At 44.0% G+C, this 22,401-nt stretch overlaps 1 protein-coding gene across 2 annotated transcripts in view; it reads left to right on the top strand.

Annotated features, from left to right (window-relative positions):
• Positions 1–14,154: 14,154 nt before the first annotated feature.
• NOS1 (nitric oxide synthase 1) overlaps positions 14,155–22,401 on the top strand; it is a gene marked incomplete at its 3' end in the record, with an annotated part of 180,174 nt that continues 171,927 nt past the window's right edge. Inside the window, exons 1-2 of one of the 2 annotated variants that reach the window (XM_081966841.1) lie at positions 14,155–14,224; positions 16,289–16,349. Of the gene's footprint in view, positions 14,225–16,288; positions 16,350–22,401 lie in introns of those variants that run through there. The other variant, XM_081966843.1, reaches the window with a different exon arrangement.

Genomic DNA, 22,401 nt, shown 5'->3' on the forward strand with positions numbered 1-22,401 from the left:
AGTGGTCCTCAACCTTCCCAATGCCGCGACCCTTTAATACAGTTCCTCATTTTGTGGTGACCCCCAACCATAAAATTGGTGTCTCGGTTCCTAAGACCATCGAAAACATGTGTTTCCCGATGGTCTTAGGCGACCCCTGTGAAAGGGTCGTTCGACCCCCAAAGGGGTCCTGACCCACAGGTTGAGAACCACTGGCTTAGATCGTCCCCAGGGTGCTTTTTCAAAAGGCAACTTGGATTTCCTTTGTGTATGTGTGTCTGCTTTTTTTTTTCTCTTATTCTGGTCCAGAAGCTGCTTGGATGAGATGTGAATGTCTTTAAATTAAAAAAAAAACAGTTGCCTTTTCAAAAAAGCACTTTTGGGACAATCGTGACCGGGAGGACGGAGACCATCTCCGTAGACCATGGCTTAGATCTCTCCTCAAAGTGCTTTTCCCCGGCTGCTCATAAAACAGTCCATCAGGCAGGGCAGAGAAGGAATTTGGAAGAGTATCCAGGGAGAGCTTCATCCTTGAGTAAACTTCACACAGTCAAGAGTTTCCTCCAACTTTCTTTCTGGGTTCAGCTATATGATCCCCCCGCCTTTTTTTGGTATCTGGCAACTCTCACCGGGGTGGGGCTGAATTTCTCGATCCAGATCTGAGATTTGACATCAAAGCTGAACCTGCTGTTAGCAGCTGCCAGTTCTTGGCTTTCAAGTGTATCTTGTTCTTTTGGTGCCTGATGCTTTTTTTTAAAAAAAAAACATATTTTTTAAATCGTCCGCTGGCATTGTTCACCATCTCTGTGACTTCCTCTGCCCTCTCTGCCTTGCAGAACCGAGTTGGGACATGCCCCGATCTTGATAGCCCATTCCTCCATCATTGCTCTGCTACGTGTCAAAATTGTTGAAGAAGGCCAGACCTGCAGCATGCTACGCACAGACTTCACTCGTATTTTGAGCTGTGTTCCTAGGCCTCCGTGTCTCTGTTTTATTCGCAAGGGGCATTATAAATTCATATCTGGTGGGTGGTGCGGCTGTAGAATTTCTTTTTTTTAGATAGAATACAATAGAATAATAGAGTCAGAGGGGACCTTGGAGGTCTTCTAGTCCAACCCCCTGCCTAGGCAGGAAAGCCTACACCACTTCAGGCAAATGGATATCCAACATCTTGTTTAAAACTTCCAGTGTTGGAGCATTCACAACTTCTGGAGGGAGGTTGTTCCACTGATTAATTGTTCTAACTGTCATTAGAATTTACTCCTTAGTTTTAGGTTGCTTCTCTCCTTGATTAGTTTCCACCCATTGCTTCATGTCCTGCCCTCAGGTGCTTTGGAGAATAGTTTGACTCCCTCTTCTTTGGGGCAGCCCCTGAGATATTGGAGCACTGCTATCATGTCTCCCCTAGTCCTTCTTTCCATTAAACTAGACATCCCCAGTTCCTGCGTTCCTCATATGTCTTAGCCTCCAGTCCCCTAATTCTCTTTGTTGCTCTTCTCTGCACCCTTTCTGGAGTCTCTGCATCTTTTCTACATCGTGGCGACCAAAACTAAATGCAGTATCCCAAGTGTGGCCTTACCAAGGTCTTATAAAGTAGCATTAACACTTCATGTGATCTTGATTCTATCCCTCTGTTTATGCAGCCTAGAACTGTGTTGGCTTTTTTGGCAGCTGCTGCACACGGCTGGCTCCTATTTAAATGGTTGTCCACTAGGACTCCAAGATCCCTCTGATAGATTTCAGACAGTTTTGATGAGCTTATTAGCAGTTATTAGGGAGAGGGGACAATTCAGATCAGAAAGGATATTAATCTAATTATTTCAACCCGTCATCCCTGCTACATTTAAGGGTCCTTATTCTAAGCCCAGCCCTGGACTTCTACTTCAGGGTCTCACTCTGATGGCATCATTGCATCTAGCTAGCTGCAAATTTTGTGACATGTTGCCTTGAAGCCATTTGAGGTTTCTATCAATTTTCGAGGCCAAAGAGCTGTGCCTTTTTCCTAGTCGGCCTTCAGTCAGATACAGATTCGATTAAAGAGAAATCGTCTAGTGATAAAAGCTACCGTGATTAAATCAGACTGTAGAGGGACAGAAAGGTAGAATACCGAATAAGAGTTGGAAGGGACCTTGAAGGTCATCCAGTCCAACACTGGAGTAGGGTATCCAAGCAGGATACCCTACTCCAGTCTCTTCTTGAAAGCTTCCAGTGATGAAGCTCCCACACAACGTCTGGAGGCAACTTCTGTTCCATGGGTTGATTGTTCTTCTGTACACAACAACAAATAACAAACAACTGAAGCCTAAGGGCTGAATGGCCCTGCCTTCCAGGAAAAAAAAACCTTACTTGAGAACATTGCAGTTAGTTGCATGGGCCCAAATATTCAATCTTGTTTGTTTGTTTGTTTGTTTGTTTGGATTTATATGCCACCCTTCTCCAAAAGGACTCAGGGCGGCGTACAACATTAAAAAACATACATCCCAAAAGTTAAAAAAAAAAAATTAAAATCCATATCCCAAAAAACCGAACAAATCTTGCATTGGGTTGTTTCCCCCCCCCCCACAACCCCAAGTGGGACATCTTAATTTTCTCTCTCTCACGAGACCTGGAGACCAGCTATATTTTCCTGTCCCCAGTCTATAATTTCTTGGGCCCCGTGGAAAGTACAACATGAGAAACATTGGAAGCCGCCAATCAAAAAAGCTAGAGGGAAAACCCCTGCAGAACTAAAGTGAGAAAAATGTGGTTCATCTCTCCGACCTGCTGAGGAAACGCAGGCCCCTTTCCCTCATTTTCCTGAATCTCGCCGTTTACCGCCATCCCTTCACCTTTGTCCACCTCTTGTCACCTTTCCTTTCTTTATGGCCCTCGCTTGCGTTCTTCTCTTCCTGGTTCTCTGCATGCCTCTTGGGGGCCAGGCGTGTGAAAACGCTCCCTAAATATCGCATTAATTTACGAGAGAAATATTTTTTTCCCTATCTAGGTTTCCTCATTGCAATGGGTAAAATAGCAAACAAACAAACAAAAAACCACTTCCACATTCTTGCTCCAGGCACTCTGCAACCTGCCAGCTCAAAAAAAAAATTTTTTTTTTTGCAGGCTCTAAATCGCGTCGCATCTCTCTCTCTTTTGCATTATCTCCATTGGGTTCCTGGATCTCGTAAGCCCGACTTTTGCTTAGGACTTGTTTTGATGAGCTTTGCAGGTGTCGTCATGTCGGAAAGAGATTTGATGGGTCTAGTTTTTTGGACCTGTCCAGTTTCCTTCCTTCTGAGTCGAGACATGCTTGACACTTTACAAGACTTGCGTACCTGCCTTAAGAGCAGTCTTAATATTTTTTTTCAGCGCCAAAGTTCATGTGCGTTTGTTGTCAATGTCAGGAGGGCCACCTTTGCCTTCCTCTTCTCTCCCCCTCGGACGCATTTTTTGTTATGCTGGGGCTGGGCTGCGCCCTCCAAGTACTCTGAGCTCTTCTTTTTTCACAAGGAAGTTGCAACGTGAGATCAGGAATTTTGGGATGATCTGTTTCGCCTCCCCACCTCTAGGACAAAGCGCTAAACTCTAGGTCAGGAGTGTCCAACCTTGGCAACTTTAATATAGTTGAGACTCTAGAAAGAGTGCAGAGAAGAGCAACAAAGAGGATGAGGGGACTGGAGACTAAAACATATGAAGAACGGTTGCAGGAACTGGGTATGCCTAGTTTAATAGAAAGGAGGACTAGGGGAGACAGGATAGCAGTCTTCCAATATCTCAGGGGTTGCCCCAAAGAAGAGGGAGTCAAACTATTTTCCAAGGCACCTGAAGGCAGGACAAGAAGCAATGGGTGGAAACTAATCAAGGAGAGAAGCAACTTGGAACTAAGGATAAACTTCCTGACAGTTAGAACAATTAATCAGTGGAACAGCTTGCCTCCAGAGGTTGTGAATGCCCCAACACTGGAAGTCTTTAAGAAGATGTTGGATAGCCATTTGTCTGAAATGGTATAGGGTTTCCTGCCTAGGCAGGGGGTTGGACTAGAAGACCTTCAAGGTCCCTTCCAACTCTGTTATTCTATTCTATATCTATCAACTTTCTACTTGCGGGTGAGAGTAATGGGCTTTCTGCTAGGGTCTTCTCTTAATCTGTCAGCAACAAAGCATCTCTAGGAAATACTTTTTTTCCAGCAAGACTATACTTGTCTTGCAAGGAAATTTAAAAAGGTTGAGCTTTAACAGGCTTGGCTGTTCCAGTTTTTAAGAGCCCTGTCAACTCCAAGCGTTTCTGAGGCTGGTTTAGTATCTCTAACCAGTTCTCCGGCTGTCGTGATGCCAAGTAGATTTTGACCATCGTAAGTGCAATTTCTCTAGGTTTGTTCAATGTCCTGAAATGGGAGAAACGTTTCTTAGGCTCCAAGCTTGGCGAACTGGCATGGCATGTTCTCACCGTCTTGGGAGATGTATAAACTTCAAAGCATCTCTTCGGCCAGCTGCTCTGGGAAGCAAAAATTTCCAGAGATGGTGTTTATAGGTGAGGAAGAGTGGCAGCATCAGGTGTAGAAGAAATATTTGCCTTGGTTTCAGAAGATATAAAGGGGGACTACATCCTAATGCTGCTCATTTTACAACTGAAGGGGATTGTGATGCCCCAGAAACTAAAGATAAGAGCTTTTACAGGCCATCAAACTGAACAGAATAGCAGAGTCGGAAGGGACCTTAGAGGTCTTCTAGCCCAATCCTAAATCTTTCCAGACAAATCGCCATCCAATCTCTTCTAAAAAAAACAAACCTTCAGTGATGGAGCATCCTTCATCCGGCAGCAGAATGTGTTTAATTCCATTGTGTGTGTTTGTGCTTGTGTGTGTGACATTTATTTAGACATTTATTTGTGTACCCATTTCTTTAAGAATCACATTAGACAGAGCCTTCAGGACTGAGCTATCCCCTGATACCCTCAAGTACATTTGTGGGCTAAATTAACAGATTAACAGAGTTGGAAAGGGACCTTGGAGGTCTTCTAGTCCAACCCTCCGCCCAAGCAGGAGACCCTACACCATTTCTGACAGGTGGCACTCCAGTCTCTTCTTGAAAGCTTCCAGTGATGAAACTCCCACAACTTCTGAAGGCAACTTCTGTTCCACGGGTTAATTGCTCTCACTGTCAGAAAGTTCCTCCTTATTTCTAAGTTGAATCTCTCCTTGATCAGTTTCCATCCATTATTCCTTATCCGCCCTTCGGGTGCTGTGGAAAATAGCTCGCCCCCCTCCTCTCTATGAGAGCCCATCAAGTATTGGAAGACTGCTATGTACTGCGAGCCACGGTGGCACAGTGGTTAGAGTGCAGTACTTCAGGCTACTTCTGCTGATTGCCGGTTGACTGCAATTTGGCAGTTCAAATCTCACCGGGCTGATGGTTGACTCAGCCTTCCGTCCTTCCCAGGTGGGTAAAATGAGAACCCAGATTGTTGGGGGCAAGAGGCTGACTCTGTAAACCACTCAGAGAGGGTTGGAAAGCACTGTAAAGTGGTATATAAGTCTAAGGCCTATTGCTCTCGTGTCTCCCCAAGTCCTTCTTTTCATTAACACTAGGCATACCCAGTTCCTGCAACCGTCCGTCGTATGTTTTAGCCTCCAGTCCCCTAATCATCTTCGTTGCTCTTCTCTGCACTTTATCTAGAGTCTCGACATCTTTTTTTTTACAGTGTGGCGACCAAAACTGGACGCAATACTCTAGGTGTGGTCTTACTTAGGCTTTGTAGAGTGGTGTTAGAATGAAGCAATTGTTCCCATGGATTCTAGACCCTTCTTCCTTTTGGGGCACTTTAAAAGATTTTAGAAGCAAAGCGAGGACGCTCCAAGCCGCTGACTCAGCTCTTCTCTCCACCCTGTCCTCTGAAAAGTGAATGGATAAATGAAGCTTGGAGTTTGCACAGCTCCCCGTGGTGTCTTTAGTTCTGGAAGGCTGGTGTCCTTCCGCAATTGACCGGCACGATGAGGTTTTATGTGCCCTGTCTGCCAAAAATGAGAACTCCATGCCATCGTGAGCACATCCTCTCGGCTTTGTGCAATCAAAGTTGCGGTTAGGCCTCTTGCTGGGCGCCTTCTTGGAAAGGAAGATGTGGGATTTAAAGCCCACTGTGCAAAAATCTGGATTCCCTTATTCTGCAGAAAAGGGGTGTGTTCCTCAACTTGTTGCTTTCTTTCTTTCTCTTTCTTTCCTTCCTTCCTTCCTTTTTATTTCTTTTTCTTTCTTTCCGTCCTTCTCTTCTCTTTTTCTTTCTCTTTTCTTTTCTATATCTGTCTTTGTCCCTTCCTTTCTTCTTTCCTTCCTTCCTACCTTCTTTTCTCTGTTTCTCTTTTCTTCTCTTTGTCTTTGTCCCTTCTTTCTTAATGTCTGTCTGTTTTTATTTCCTTCCTTCTTTCTCTTCCCTTCTTTCTTTCTCTTTCCTTCCTTGTTCCTTCCTTTCTTCTTTTTCTTTCTTTCTTTCTTTCTTTCTTTCTATCTATCTATCTATCTATCTATCTATCTATCTATCTATCTATCTATAGCTAGATAGCTAGATAGCTAGCTAGCTAGCTAGCTAGCTAGCTAGATAGATAGATAGATAGATAGATAGATAGATAGATAGATAGATAGATAGATAGATAGATAGGCAGGCCAGCAGGCAGGCAGGCAGGCACGTGTGTGGGTGTGTGGATGGATGGATGGATGGATGGATGGATGGATGGATGGATGGATGGATGGATGATAGACAGAAGCTGTGATGCTGCAGTGGTTAGAATGCAGTATTCCAGGCTAATTCTGCCAACTGCCAGGAGTTTGATCATGATCGGCTCAAGGTTGACTAAGCCTTCCATCCTTCTGAGATCAGTAAAATGAAGACCCAGACTGTTGGGGGATGAGAGGCTGACTCTGTAAACCACTTAGAGAGGGGTTGGGAAGCACCGTAAAGCGTTATATAAGTCTAAGCGCTATTGCTATTGCTATTAACACCTGTCTCGCTTAGCCACAAATGTTTTGCGCTCCATTGCGGTTGTAAGCCGAACGACCACCTGTAATACACGCAGAAGGAAAACAAATTTGCTGGTTCTTTGGATTGGAGGAAAATGTAAAAGAGGAACGGTTGCCATGTTGGCATCGAACATGGTTTATTTGCTGGCACCACCCCACCCCGCCTCCAATCCTGAAGAAGCCAAGCATGTCGGCTTATGTTCTCATCACGCTTTCTTATTTCCCCCCCCCCCGGCCAAATCTTAAATTATCAATAACAAATCTCCATTCCCCCTCCCTTCCTTTGATCTCTCTTCTTTTGGCTTCATTGCCCTCTTCCACCCTGTTCTTTTTTATCGATGGATTGTTATCCGGTTTAAAAATAACCAGCTCTTCAGAACAGAGGATATAAGGGAAACCGCCACAATGCCAACTAATAGGAGTTCCAAGGGTGGGATTGTGGTTATCCGGTAGCTGAGATTTATTAGCCAGCTCCATAGAGACATGGGTTTATTTACAGATCTGTTGAAGGAGCGTGAACTCTCGTCCCCTTCCCCGATCCGCTTCAGGGAGTTGTGTCAGACCTTTTCTTGTTCACAGTGAGGTTTGTTCTGTTTAGTGCAGAGGATAAGAAAATTGTCTTAGAAGCAGTGGTGAAATTCAATTTTTTTTACTACCAGTTATGTGGGCGTGGCAGGGGAAGGATACTGCAAAATCCCCATTCCCTCCCCACTCCAGGGGAAGGATACTGCAAAATCTCCATTCCCTCCCCACTCCAGGGGAAGGATACTGCAAAATCCCCATTCCCTCCCTACTCCAGGGGAAGGATACTGCAAAATCTCCATTCCCTCCCCACTCCAGGGGAAGGATACTGCAAAATCCCCCTTCCCTCCCTACTCCAGGGGAAGGATACTGCAAAATCCCCATTCCCTCCCCACTCCAGGGGAAGGATACTGCAAAATCCCCATTCCCTCCCCACTCCAGGGGAAGGATACTGCAAAATCCCCATTCCCTCCCCACTCCAGGGGAAGGATACTGCAAAATCCCCATTCCCTCCCTACTCCAGGGGAAGGATACTGCAAAATCCCCATTCCCTCTCCACTCCAGGGGAAGGATACTGCAAAATCCCCATTCCCTCCCCACTCCAGGGGTAGGATACTGCAAAATCCCCATTCCCTCCCCACTCCAGGGGAAGGATACTGCAAAAACCCCATTCCCTCCCCACTCCAGGGGAAGGATACTGCAAAATCTCCATTCCCTCCCCACTCCAGGGGAAGGATACTGCAAAATCCCCATTCCCTCCCTACTCCAGGGGAAGGATACTGCAAAATCTCCATTCCCTCCCTACTCCAGGGGAAGGATACTGCAAAATCCCCATTCCCTCCCCACTCCAGGGGAAGGATATTGCAAAATCTCCATTCCCTCCCCACTCCAGGGGTAGGATACTGCAAAATCCCCATTCCCTCCCCACTCCAGGGGAAGGATACTGCAAAATCCCCATTCCCTCCCCATTCCAGGGGAAGGATACTGCAAAATCCCCATTCCCTCCCACTCCAGGGGAGGGATACTGCAAAATCCCCATTCCCTCCCCACTCCAGGGGAAGGATACTGTAAAATCCCCATTCCCTCCCTACTCCAGGGGAAAGATACTGTAAAATCCCCATTCCCTCCCACTCAGGGGAGGGATACTGCAAAATCCCCATTCCCTCCCCACTCCAGGGGAAGGATACTGCAAAATCCCCATTCCCTCCCCACTCCAGGGGAAGGATACTGCAAAATCCCCATTCACTCCCCACTCCAGGGGAAGGATACTGCAAAATCCCCATTTCCTCCCCACTCCAGGGGAAGGATACTGCAAAATCCTCATTCCCTCCCCACTCCTGGGGGAAGGATACTGCAAAATCCTCATTTCCTCCCTACTCCAGGGGAAGGATACTGCAAAATCCTCATTTCCTCCCTACTCCAGGGGAAGGATACTGCAAAATCCTCATTTCCTCCCTACTCCAGGGGAAGGATACTACAAAATCCTAATTCCCTCCCACTCCAGGGGAAGGATACTGCAAAATCCCCATTCTCTCCCCACTCCAGGGGAAGGATACTGCAAAATCTCCATTCCCTCCCGATTAGCTGGGACTTGGGAGGCAGAGAATGGATGAGGGCAGGGCCAGTCAGAGGTGGTATTTTTACCAATTCTCCAAATTACTCAAAATTTCTGCCACCGGTTGTCCAGAACTGGTCAGAACCTGCTGAATACCACCTCTGATTTGCATCTGGGCAAGACTAGGCAAGGCTAGATAAGGTTCAATGGCATTCAAGGACCTCTTATGCCTACATAATGATTCCAGACTAATTCCCGGCTTGACTCCTCCTTCCGTAGCTCAGCCAGTCTTTTCTCTGACATCCATTTGCCTCTCATGTATATCTTAGAAATCCACTAAGTGTGGAAAATTGGTCATCAGTTGCTGTTTTCAGTGCCATTGTGACGTTGAAGAAATGGCTGTAAGGCGAAGTCTCGGTGTACTCATTTATTTATTTTTATGCCTTCCAAGTCATCTTGCCAAAGTTTTGTCGCCTTTGCTTCCTCCCTAGGGCTCAGGAAGAGTGGCTGGCCTAAGGCCACCCACCCAGCTGGCTTTCCATCTAAGGCAGGATTAGAACTCACCGTCTCCTTGCTTCTAGCCTGGTGCCTTAACCACTACACCGAACTGGCTCTCTCACTTACCTATATCGTTCAGTGTACACCCATTTGTGTGTGCATATACATGCAGGCAGACAAATGCATAGAAACACATGGATCAATGGACTTATTTCAGAGCCTTAATTTTGGGCTCTAATCCCAGCTACCAAGGGCAGCACAACCCGAGTTGATCCTCCCCCCCGATTACCTTTGAGTAGTAGAGCAAATACACACCCACACACAAAGGGGCGTGGAAGTCCGCTTCCCAAATGCAGAAAAACACAAGGCAGATGTGTTCTAATCCACACATCCCATAAGCTCTTGCTCTGCTCTGCACCGCACATTCCTTTCTTAATTCTCCGGTTGCCTTATTAACAATCCTGGGGAAAACCCTCTTTAGACCCTTTAATTCTTTAAACACACACACAAATGCACAAACACACGTAGTCTAATGGCATTTGTGTTCCTGGCTTTTCACCACTGCGGCTGCTTCTCTTCCCCCCCCACCCCCTCTCTTTTCCTGCCCACGCAGTGGCATTTTGAAATCCCCACTGGCTTCCGAGCCAGTAGCAGGGGAAAAAAGCACAGATTGGTGACATGCTCCTTTTGCACACATGCTTGTCAATATTTCTGTACTGAACATCCTTTTCTTGGCCCGCTTGCCAAATATTTCTCTTTTCCCTGAGAACTCGCGAAGGGCGCGAGGATAAACGGTGCGAGCCGTCGGCCTCTGCTTGGCTAGGCAACGGCGAGAACGTTCGGGGCACATCTAAGCAAAATATTGTCCTTGGCATCACACGCTTACTACAGATTGTAGGGTTTTAGAAATTAGGAAGTTCAGCCGTTAACACCCAGGAGTAGATTTGTCACAGGCTTTGGGCACCTCTGCAGCAATCTGGCACTCTTAAGGTCAGCGGACTGAAATTCAGTGGCAAAGGGAATTCAAGTGACAGTTGACCGTGGAATATTTAGGAGCGAGGGAATTTCACGACTGGATTTGTTGCACAGGTGGCATCCTATCACAGTTCCACGCTGGACTTCACTGAGCTCCTGAGAGGACCCATTCTTTCACCAATGTTTGTCAAAACAGCCCGCATGCCTAGGGACTTGATTTTATACACCTGTGGCCATGGAAGTGATTGGAACACCTGATTCTGAATTATTTGGATGGGGGAGCGAATACTTTCGGCAATATAGTGTGTATATCCCCCCCCCCCATGTTTTCTAATGATTAAAAAGACGACATCTGCCTGCGATGGAGCAATTGGGATCGCTCAATTTTATATGGACCACCAAGACCATTTTATAACGGCGAATATAAGATCCGTTTTTGTTCGACCCTTTTTATTTTTCTCCTAGGGGGAGAGGGGGGGGGAAAGTGCCATTTTACTCCACTATAAGGTGAGTTTGGGAAACGAAAGCGGTGAAAGAACCGAGGCCACCCGTCTTCCACAAAATGGCCTCAAGAGTTTGATCTGCTTCCATTCCAACCCTTTTAAGGGGAGAAATGAGTCGGTCGTCTGTGAAATGAGCAGGAGTCTTGTCTAGTTACTAAACTTTTAAAAAGTCATCATCAGCAGCAACAGCTTCACGTTATACAATAATAGTACAATAATACAATACAATACAATAGTAGAGTTGGAAGGGACCTTGGAGGTCTTCTAGTCCAACCCCCTGCCTAGGCAGGAAACCCTATACCATTTCAGACAAATGGCTATCCAACATCTTCTTAAAGACTTCCAGTCTTATTATTATAAAACGAGCCGAGCTGCTAATCCCACAGGTTTGCCATCATGGCTCTATCGGATCCATCCCAGAGTCAGTCTCAGGAAAAGCCACCATTATTTGGGGTTTTTTTCCCCCCAATTAAAAAAAAAACCCAGCCAGAAGAATGTTAGTGAAGAATTTAACACAAGATTTCTTAGCCGTCATTTTTTTTTTAAGTTAATTTAATTCAAGACTGTGACTACTAACTGCATCCAAGTTATATTCTTAACGTATGACCACAATCGAGAGCAGAATTCCGGGCATAAATTGTTGCGGCCATAAATCGAGGCACCACGTAAACAGACCTAATTTTTCAACTGGTTGTTAAGCAAGTCTCATGGTCATAAGCCTAAACCCACTCTCCCAAACGGGCTTTTTTTTTTTTTTTGCTGGCTGTAAGTCAAGGACTAGCTGTATGAAATACGCATATATCTGTTTTTATATCGGTTGTTGCCAAATCCTCATCATTAGAAACAATTGAGCAAGCAAACTGTTGATTCTCAGGCAAAAAAACAAAACCCACATTTAAAAAAAAATCTCTACCATAACCGGACGGGGAGGAAGGAAAAAAAAAAAAACACGGAGTAAAGCAAAACTGAAAACATTGTTCTTCTTGCAGATTGTAAATTTGTACAGTACCATTTATAAATTTTTCTACACACGAGGGAAAGTATTTATAATTTCTGCTGTTGGCGGGAGTGCAAGTGGCAGGGATACTGCAAAACAAAACGAAATAAACCAAACACGAATGGAGCGTTTTAAGAGGTTTCTCTCTTTTTTTCTTTTTTTCTTTTTTCCTTTCTTTCTTTTTGTTTTGTTTTGTTCCTTGTGCTTTTTGGTGAGGTGTCTGTTGAGGTAAAATTATGTATGAATTATTTATGCCAATAAAGAATTTGAAAACAATTCCCGTTCTCTTGCTCGCTCGCTCTTCTTCTCGCCTATCCTGAGGCCTGTCGTAAAAATTCTTCAATAACCATAAAAAGAGTCAAGATGGCAGCCATGCCCGATGAGCAAAAAGCCCTGCTCCCATTTTTGGCTGCATTGATGATGCGGTTGTGGCCTCCGTCACAATTTCTTTTACACCCGCCCCTCAGAGGACACCTTTGTTTAAATTTCTGTTTGGCTTCCAGCTGCTTTTGTCCCCCTTCAAACCATCAAAACCTTCACTTGGGCTTTTGGGGCCCCCCACAAATAAATCCCCTTCAAGTTCTCTTCTACATCCTCTTTTCAATTTTGGAAAATTGGATGCACTCCAGTGGGTGTCAGAAACTGAATTTCCAAGTTGGGTGAAATGGGGTTCAGCCTATTGGAAGCCTCACTCTGATTTGGTGACAATCCTAGAATCATTGGGGCCTCAGAGGTCTTCTAGTCTAACCCCCTGCCTGAGGCAGCAGACCTTATTCCATCATAGAGACAATGGTTGTCCAATCTCTTTTGGAAAACCTCCAGCGATGGAGCACCCACAAAATCAGGAGATTGTATGTCTGCTTTTTAAATATGTATAAACTAAATATGGTTGTTGTTGGTTGTTTTTAATGGGAATAGAATAGAATAGAATAGAATAGAATGTCATTGGAGGTCTTCTAGTCCAACCCCCTGTCCAAGGGAGAAGAGCTTATTCCATCCTGGACAAATAACTGTCTAATCTTCTCTTGAAAATCTCCAGCAATGGGGTTCTCAGAATAGGGGCACAGTGGTGAAGGTGCTGAGCTTGTCGATCAGAAATGTCGGCAGTTTGGCGGTTCACGCCGTGTAACGGAGTGAGCTCCCGTGACTTGTCCCAGCTTCTGCCAACCTAGCAGTTCGAAAGCATATAAAAATGCAAGTAGAAAAAGAGGAACCACCTTTGGTGGGAAGTAACCGCGTTCCGTGCAGCTTTGGCATTTAGTCATGTCAGCCACGTGACCACGGATATGTCTTCGGACAGGGCTGGCTCTTCGGTTTTGAAATGGAGATGAGCACCGCCCCCTAGAGTCAGAAACGACTGGCATATATGTGTGTGAGGAGGACCTTTACTCTCAATTCCAGGGAGCAAGATGTTCCATTGATTAATTGCTTTTATTAATTTAACAATACATTATTTTAACAATAAATATATGATTAACTATTATATACTATTTCAATAAATCTAACAAATTATTATTTCTTAATTTATTAATAAACAACTATAATTAATTACTTATGGGTTTTCTTTAATTAATTCAATTAATTAGAAGCCGGGCAGCCCACTCCTCACCCACCCCCTTTGTTTCCATCTTACAAATTTGATTTAAAAAAGCACAGGCTCATGAAAGTTGGTGCCTTTTAACCAAATTGGTTTGTGGGAGGCAAAAAATTGCTCCCAGATTCCTCCTGGGTTTTTTTTTCACCACTGTAGACCAACGAAAGCTCTCTTCGCTGCAGGAAAGAGGGAGGGAGAGAAGGAGGGATGAAGGGAGAGAAGGAGGGATGAAGGGGGAGAAAGAGGGATGAGGGGAGAGAAGGAGGGAGGGAGAGAAGGAGAGAAGAATGGATGAAGGGAGAGAAGGAGGGGGAGAAGGAGGGATGAAGGGAGAGAAGGAGGGAGGGAGAGAAGGAGGTATGAAGGGAGAGAAAGAGGGATGAGGGGAGAGAAGGATGGAGGGAGAGAAGGAGAGAAGGAGGGATTTTTTGCCTCTGTAAAAGTCCTGCTTCCGATCAGAGCTGCTGCAGGTGAGACCAGGAAGAGAGAGAAAGCCTTAATTGCCACACCTGGGCTCCTGCTGGGCCACTCTAGGCTTTCCTCTCCAATGTTCCGGATTCCTCTAAGCCCAATACCTGTGCAGCCAGGTCCGAGTCAGTAACCCATGGCAACCAGGTGTGTATGGGGGTGAGGGGGGGCAGAACAGCCCTATGGAAGCTGTAGGGGACACACAAAGGGGGCCCCCTGCCACATGGGGGCCACTGAAAAGACTCCTTGGGGCTTAGTATCCAGTATGCGAAACCCAAAGTGAGTCCAAGCCATCGAATGCTAGGCCTCATGAGGGCTAGCATTTCAGCCAAAAAAAAAAAAAAATGAAACCAGAATAACAAAAGGGACCTTGGAGGTCTTCTAGTCCAACCCCCTGCATAGGCCAGAAACCCTACACTATTTCAGACAAATGGATATCCAATCTCTTCTTTAAAATTTCCCCTCAGAAGGGGAGCAGCTTGAGGGTCTCGGGGGGGGGGGGGAGGGGCTTTTCCCCAATCTCTGGTGCATGCTTTGTTTTCCTTTTTTTTGCTTTCTTGCTTTCTGCTTTGTTTTTTGTTTTGTTTTGCCTGGGATATAGAGGCAGTTTGATCTCGTGGTTAAAGCACCAGGCTAGAAAGCAAGGGGGTGCGAGTTCAGGTCCTGCCTTAGCCATAAAAAACAAACAAACGGTGTGACTTTGAGCCAGTCCCTCAATGTTAGCCCAACCCACCTCACAGGGCTGTTGTTGTGTGGAAAATAGGAGGAGGAAGGCATGTGGGATATCTTGGCCACCTTGAATTATTTGTAAAAATACTAAAGGTGGGAGACAAATAATAAACATATAGATATAGGTAAGATAGGAATAGATATAGATACATTGATAAAGGTGTGTCTGCGTATATATAGATATAGATAAAGATAAAAAAGATAAAGATGGATATGGATATGGATATAAATAAAGATAAAGATGGATAAATAGAAATAGATAAAGATGGATATGGATATGGATATAAATAAAGATAAAGATGGAAAAATAGAAATATAATATTAATAATATAATAGTATAATGTAATGTAATGTAATGTAATGTAATAAATATAATATAATAAATATAATATAATAAATATAATATAATATAATAAATATAATATAATAAATATAAATATAAATATTAACATTAATAATATTAATATTACTAAGTATTAATATCAATATTACTAAGTATTAATATCAATATTAATAATATAAATATAAATATGGCCAGTCCTATCAATGGAATAAAAGTCAAGAGCTGGCCCCTCTCCCTCAGGGGAAAAAACAAAAACACCTCACAGGGTCGTTGTTGTTTTTGTGAGGTAAACAGGAGAAGTATTTGATATGTTCATCATCTTCAGCTGACCAGCTATATATTTAAAACGTGGGATGGAAATCTAACAACAACAACAGCAGCAGCAACAACAACAACAATAATAATGCATTTAAAACACTCAAGAGACAGGGAAGGGGGTGAGTGGAGGAGACCCCCAGCTCTGCTCTCCCCTCACGATGGGAGCTTTTTCAGGGACATGGCACCAGGACCCTCCCATCTCTTTCTTTCACCAGGTGGTGGATTTGAACCGGGGAGACCCAGGTTCGAGTCCCCCCCTCCCTCAGCCACAAAAGCTCCCGGGGACCAGTCCTCCCTCCCTCTCAGCCCAGCCCAGCCCACCCCACAGAGTTGTTGTGAGGGAAAGGGGAGAAGGGGGCTGAGCTGCCGAGGATGGGTGGGTGGGCAGGTGGGCTGCCTTGGCTATTATGTTTTTATTTGTATATGTATATGTATTCATCCAAAGACATCTCCGTGGTCATGTGGATGGCATGACTTAGCCACTGAGCCACCGCGTCCCATGTTTGTGCAAGCACGCACACATACACACACACACACATGCATACATACATATAAGATACATGCATATAGCTACATATATACATATATAATAAACACATACTTATGGATGTCTCTCTGTGTGTGTATGTAAGTATGTATACACAGACACACAAACATATATACACACACACATCTATATATACACATACATACACATACATATATACATATACAGTATATGTAATAAACACACACACACACATGGATGGCTCTGTGTGTGTGTGTGTGTATTTACTTCACCACTTCTACTTCACACAGCTATCCGTGTCTGCATCTTTCAGGGAAAACAGATCGAAACGAATGAAGTGGGATGACCTTGGACGATGAAGCCTCCAAGTAAGGGTAAGCCCCTCTCTCGGCCCAGCTGACCTCAATAGAACAATTGTGGGGACAATTGGAGACAATGGTTATTGTATAAATCTATGAGGGACATAACTGCGGTTTGGTATTTGGCAGTACTGTCCGAGGTCCTGAGCCAGCTTTCCTCCAAGGTCTTACTTAACTTTACTCCAACTACTTTTTCTGGGCGGAGGAAACTGGGTGTCTGGGGGAGAATCGGCACACCTCGGCCTCCGTCGCTAAGCTCCAAACAGACAAAAGGCGATAGAGCAAAGGACGCCAGATGATTTGTGGTTGGGATATTAAGCAAACTCGCTCGTCGTGATTTCTAAACCATGTTTTACGATCCACAATTCCAAAACGTTCTTAAAGCTTGGTTATAAATCGAACAGCTGCTACCGAACTTTGGAGGAAACCAACAAACCAGATAAATGAAAAGCAAAGTGACATAAAATGCCTGATTGGCAGTGCTCAAAACAACGTTTGTGTTTACTTTGGGAGGGACGACTTTTAAGTCCTCTATAAGCTTTGCAAAAACAACCCACCACAACCCTATGCTGAGTCTCACACTCTAAGTAATGGGTGTCAAACTCAAGGCCCGCGGGCCGGGTGCAGCCCGCAATGTGGTCAGATCTGGCCCGTACTGGTCTACTCAATGCAAAGAGGAAACATGGCAGCAGTTTGAGGAGTGGCATCAAGCTGGCCATGCCCACCAGTTGGCCACACCCAACAGTCACACACCCCCTCCCCCGCAAAGTCAACCACAGTCCTGATGGGGCCCTCAATGAAATTGAGTTTGACACCCCTGCTCTAAGTCATAACATTGTTTGTTTGGTATAAGCTTAGCAAATTGTCAGCACAGGCAAGTGTGGCTTATTCAGTAAAACCACAAGAAAACATATTGCGGCTTGTCATGATCTGTGAAGCCAGCTTTCCAGCTGATGCAAAAACTCGTTGCAAGTCACATCCTTGGAGACTGTCTATCCTCCCCGTCCTCTGATTACAAGTAGCATTAAAAAGTCGTGCAAGGTTTTTGCACCAACCATCCTGACTAATTTCTAATTCCAAAAAAAAATAATGGCCTGCTGACGCGAGCACTTTCCTTTTTCCATGCTTTATGCTTCTTCCAATAAATAGTGTCATTAACCTGCATGTAAGGAGAACTGCAAAAACGCTTTGGATAGCAATCAGAGAATTTGCAGCTCGCCATTCCCAAAAGAATTCAAGCTATGGTGCTTGGCCTCGGGATCTTACTCAGCATCTTGCCTTCCTCCGATCGAGGAGAAATTTAAAAAACTTCAGGGGAAGTTAGAAATGCGAAGTGAATGGCAAACAAAGTTTCCAAGGGAATCAGAAAATCTTGAGAAGCGATACCGGTACATGTGCTAAGCCATGATTTATTGACGAATCCTCAGTTGGCTGGCTTCGTACAACACCCCTAAGCCATAAACTGTGATTTATAAATGGCAATATTTGGATTCACCACATCCGGAGCCATAAACTACATTATGGGTTAAATGAAGTGTGAATCAAGTGAGGACTCTTGCACTGTGCCGTATGCTGTTGGTTCTTTATTTATACATTCACTTGGCTATCACTGCATCATAATTTCTCTTCAAGGCCTTCAAACTAACCCAGTTGCAATGTTTGACTTCCACACCCACGGCTTCATATTGATTCAAACTTGAAATAAAACAGGAAAGGAGAGAAAATGGAAAAGATAAACAGAAAGCAGCGTTATGGTCATAGAAGAGCAAAGCAGTTCATTATTAAAAGCTAAGGTGGTGACCACAGCCCAGTGAGCCTCCAGGCCCCGGCACCTGGTCTTGCACTCCTGCAGGTCTTCCCTCTGCTTGGAAAGCCTATGCTCCTAGTCCTCAGTGAGGTGCTTCTGCTGAGCCTCCTTCTTGGCCAGATCCAATTTGAACTGAGCTGTTTTGCCAACTCTTTCTCCTGGGGGCTGCTTAGCTCCAGCAACTGCTTCCTGTTGGGGCCATAAGGAGCCCGGGCCCTAAGGAGTGATGAGTAGAGGCTAGTAAGGCGCCCCTCGATGTGAGTGATATTGAGTTGGCCACGCCCACCCAGTCACATGACCACCTTGCCACGTCCACCCAGCTGGTCATTAGGCAGCTCATATTAATGGTCCGCAGGATTTAAAATTATGAATTTAGTGGTCCCTGAGGTCCGAAAGGTTGGTGACCCCTGCTCCAAAGCACTTGAAGGCAGAACAAGAAACAATGGATGGAAACTAATCAAGGAGAGAAGAAACCTAGAACTAAAGAGAAATTTCCTGACAGTGAGAACAATGAATCAGCGGAACAGAAGTTGCCTCCAGAAGTTGTGAATGCCCCAACACTGGAAGTCTTTAAGAAGATGTTGGAGAGCCGTTTGTCTGAAATGGCATAGGTCAGGGTCTCCTTTTTCAGCAGGGGGTTGGACTAGAAGACCTCCAAGGTCCCCTTCCAACTGTGTTATTCTGTCTGAAGTAGGACAATTGCTCAAAGTAGGATAATTACACTGATTGGCAGTAAAGTGGGGATTCCTGAAGACAGCTTAGTCAAATATCAGATTTTAACTCCCACATTTCACACTGTAAAATTTCCACATTTCATGTAGTTAGCACACAAACATTATCATATCAACTGAATGAGAAGAGTCATAAGGGAAAGCCGATTTGGGTTGTTGTTGTTGTTTCAACACAATGCAGACCGATTACTTTCTGTCAATTTGCCGTTGGGGGGTGTGTGAAGGGAGGGGGAAAATATCTGCTGCAAATTAGGGAAGATGATCCTGCTCTCAAGTCCACTCCTGTGGTGCAAAGACCGAAAACAACAGGTTCGCTTGCCTCCTGAAAGCTCCCATTAAGATTCAGTTGTTTAGTGACAGATGAGGTCCCAGATCATAATTTATCTCAAATGTTTAGACAGGAACAGAAGGCAGAGAACTAGCTTAGATGTCACACTAATGAAAATTATAGCTCGGTTCTACAGTCATTCCATTCTTTATAGATCTTGCCTTCCAAACCACATGCCTACCTCCAGCCAGCTATGCAGCTGTGCACCCTTGGTATATTCATTTGCCAGTCAGTGATTTGTAAAGGAGAGGGTAGGAAGGGTAGAAGAGATAAACGAGAACATCTCGCCGCGTCAAACAGGCCCAGTTCAAACTGAACATTGCCCAATGTGAACTTAGAGCTAATCCTTGTTAACTGACTGTCTCTTTAGAAACCATTTGTGGTTATGAGCTGCCGTGGCGCAAGGGTTAGAGTGCAGCAATGCAGGCTGCTTCTGCTGACGGCTGGCTGACTGCAATTTTGCACTTCAAATCTCACCAGGCTGTCGATGCAGCCTTCCATCCTTCTGAGATGGGTAAAATGAAGACCCAGATTGTTAGGGGCAAGAAGCTGGCTCTGTAAACCATTTAGAGGGAACTGTGAAATGATCTAAGTGCTATTGCTATCTATCTATCCTCTATCTATCTATCATCTATCTATCTATCTATCTATCTATCTATCTATCTATCTATCATCTATCTATCTATCTATCTATCTATCATCTATCTATCATCTATCTATCTATCTATCTATCTATCATCTATCTATCTATCTATCTATCTATCTATCTATCTATCTATCATCTATCTATCTATCATCTATCTATCTATCTATCTATCTATCATCTATCTATCTATCATCTATCTATCTATCTATCTATCTATCTATCTATCTATCTATCTACTATCTATCTATCTATCTATCATCCATCTATCTCTTTACAGTATCTATCATCTATCTATCTATCTATCTATCTATCTATCTATCTACTATCTATCATCTATCTATCTATCATCTATCTATCTATCTATCTATCTATCATCTATCTATCATCTATCTATCTATCTATCTATCTATCTATCTATCTATCTATCTATCATCTATCTATCTATCATCTATCTATCTATCTATCTATCTATCTATCTATCTATCTACTATCTATCTATCATCCATCTATCTCTTTACAGTATCTATCATCTATCTATCTATCTATCTATCTATCTATCTATCTATCTACTATCTATCATCTATCTATCTATCATCCATCTATCTCTTTACAGTATCTATCTATCTATCTATCTATCTATCTATCTATCTATCTATCTATCTATCTATCTATCTATCTATCTATCTACCTACCTACCTACCTACCTACCTACCTACCTATCAAATTTGTATGGCCTCCCATCTAACCCAAGTGACTCTGAGTGGCATACATCTGCCCACTTCAGTTTCTAGGAACCTGCAGAATTATCTGGGGAAATGGTGCGACTGTTTTATTCCACCTCTCCCTTTCTCTTCATCCCACTATCCTACATATTTTAAAAGTCCATGAATAAACCATGAAAGGTGGCTAACACCTCACACAGACTCTTTTCATCTTCAAAGCTTTCCGAGAAGACGCTAGCAAATGAAGTCGCTGAGAGCGGCAGCCATTTTCCTGGAGAGAGAAAACTCAAACCTTGGGGAGAAGAGGTGGGAAAAGAAACAGCAGAGAACTGCTTGCTCCTGGGTTTCAGGAACCCCGAAAGCAGAAAATGCAAACAAAGTCCTTGCCAGCATGACAGTTAAAGTGAGGCACGCACCACTAATGGGTGATTGCTCACACAATAATAAAGCATTCATTTATTCACACACGTCACTCAACTCCTGTATTTTAAGAGAAACTTCGTGTTGTGCTTTTGCCAATGTTAGGGACAAGATTTGCCACTGCTACCTCCTAGAATTTTCTTTCTTTCTTTCTTTCTTTCTTTCTTTCTTTCTTTCTTTCTTTCTTTCTTTCTTCTTTCTTTCTTCTTTCTTTCTTTCTTTCTTTCTTTCTTAATTCTTTCTTTTTCCTTTCTTTGTCTCCTTCCTTCCTCCCTTCCTCCTTTCCATTCTTCCTTCCTTCTTTCTTTTCCTTCCTTCCTTCCTCTCTCCTTCCCTCCCTATCCAGCCTATACCCCCTGAGATTGCTTCACATACCAAATTAAGCCACTCTAACCTTGGCCATTGAGTCTGGCCAAGAAGCTGCATCCATTCATGCAACTGCAATTTTTTTTAACTTTAATTTTTATTTTATACTGTGTTTTAATTTTTTTGTAAGCTGCTTAGAGTTGCTGTGAGCGAGTAGGTAGCTATATGAATTTTCTAAATAAATTAATAAAAACAAATACATTTGCATGGGGGAAGTTATATACCTTTGATCTAATTTTAAGGAAAGATGAGGATAGGGCTATGAGAACTTTTGAATCGCAAAGTTTCATGCAAGCACTAGATGGCAGCAAAGCGCTGCAGAATCACACCTCTTTGCTCTCACCCAGTGGTCATTTAGATTTTTGCAGCTCAGCAATGAAAAGTCTGGATGAGGAATAGGGGAAACCATTATGAATGAGGTGTACACCAAATTTCCTATCCTGCTTTGCTTTCAGAGAAGCGCTTCCTAAACTTTTTCTTTCATTACCCCAAACTGCTTATCGGAAAGACTACATTATAAGACTCTTATCTTTGACTGGTTTTTATAACTTTGCAATAAATCACCACTGTAATGCCATCTGCTTTTGTCCTAGTAGGAAAACCTTGGAAGATTTTCAAATATATATTGTAATATAAGTGGCAAACTTTAATCCAATATCCCTTTTGTGATGATAATAGGTTTGTATGTCACTCGCCAAATTGTTGTTAGTTGTGAAGTCTTGTCTGACCCATCGCGACTCCATGGACACCATTCCTCCAGGCCTTCCTGTCCTCTACCATCCTCTGGAGTCCATTTAAGCTCACGCCGACTGCTTCAGTGACTCCATCCAGCCACCTCCTTCTCTGTCGTCCCCTTTTTCTTTTGCCCTCCATCTTTCCCAGCTCTTCTCCAGGGAGTCCTTCCTTCTCCTTAGGTGGCCAAAGTCTTTGATCTCTTCAGGATCTGGCCTTCTAAAGAGCAGCCAGGGTGGATCTCCTCTAGGACTGACCAGTTGGATCACCTTGCAGTCCAAGGGACTTGCAGGAGTCTTCTCCAGCACCAGAGTT

Source organism: Natrix helvetica, assembly GCF_964273705.1.
Source record: "Natrix helvetica genome assembly, chromosome: 14".
Lineage (NCBI taxonomy): Eukaryota > Metazoa > Chordata > Lepidosauria > Squamata > Natricidae > Natrix > Natrix helvetica.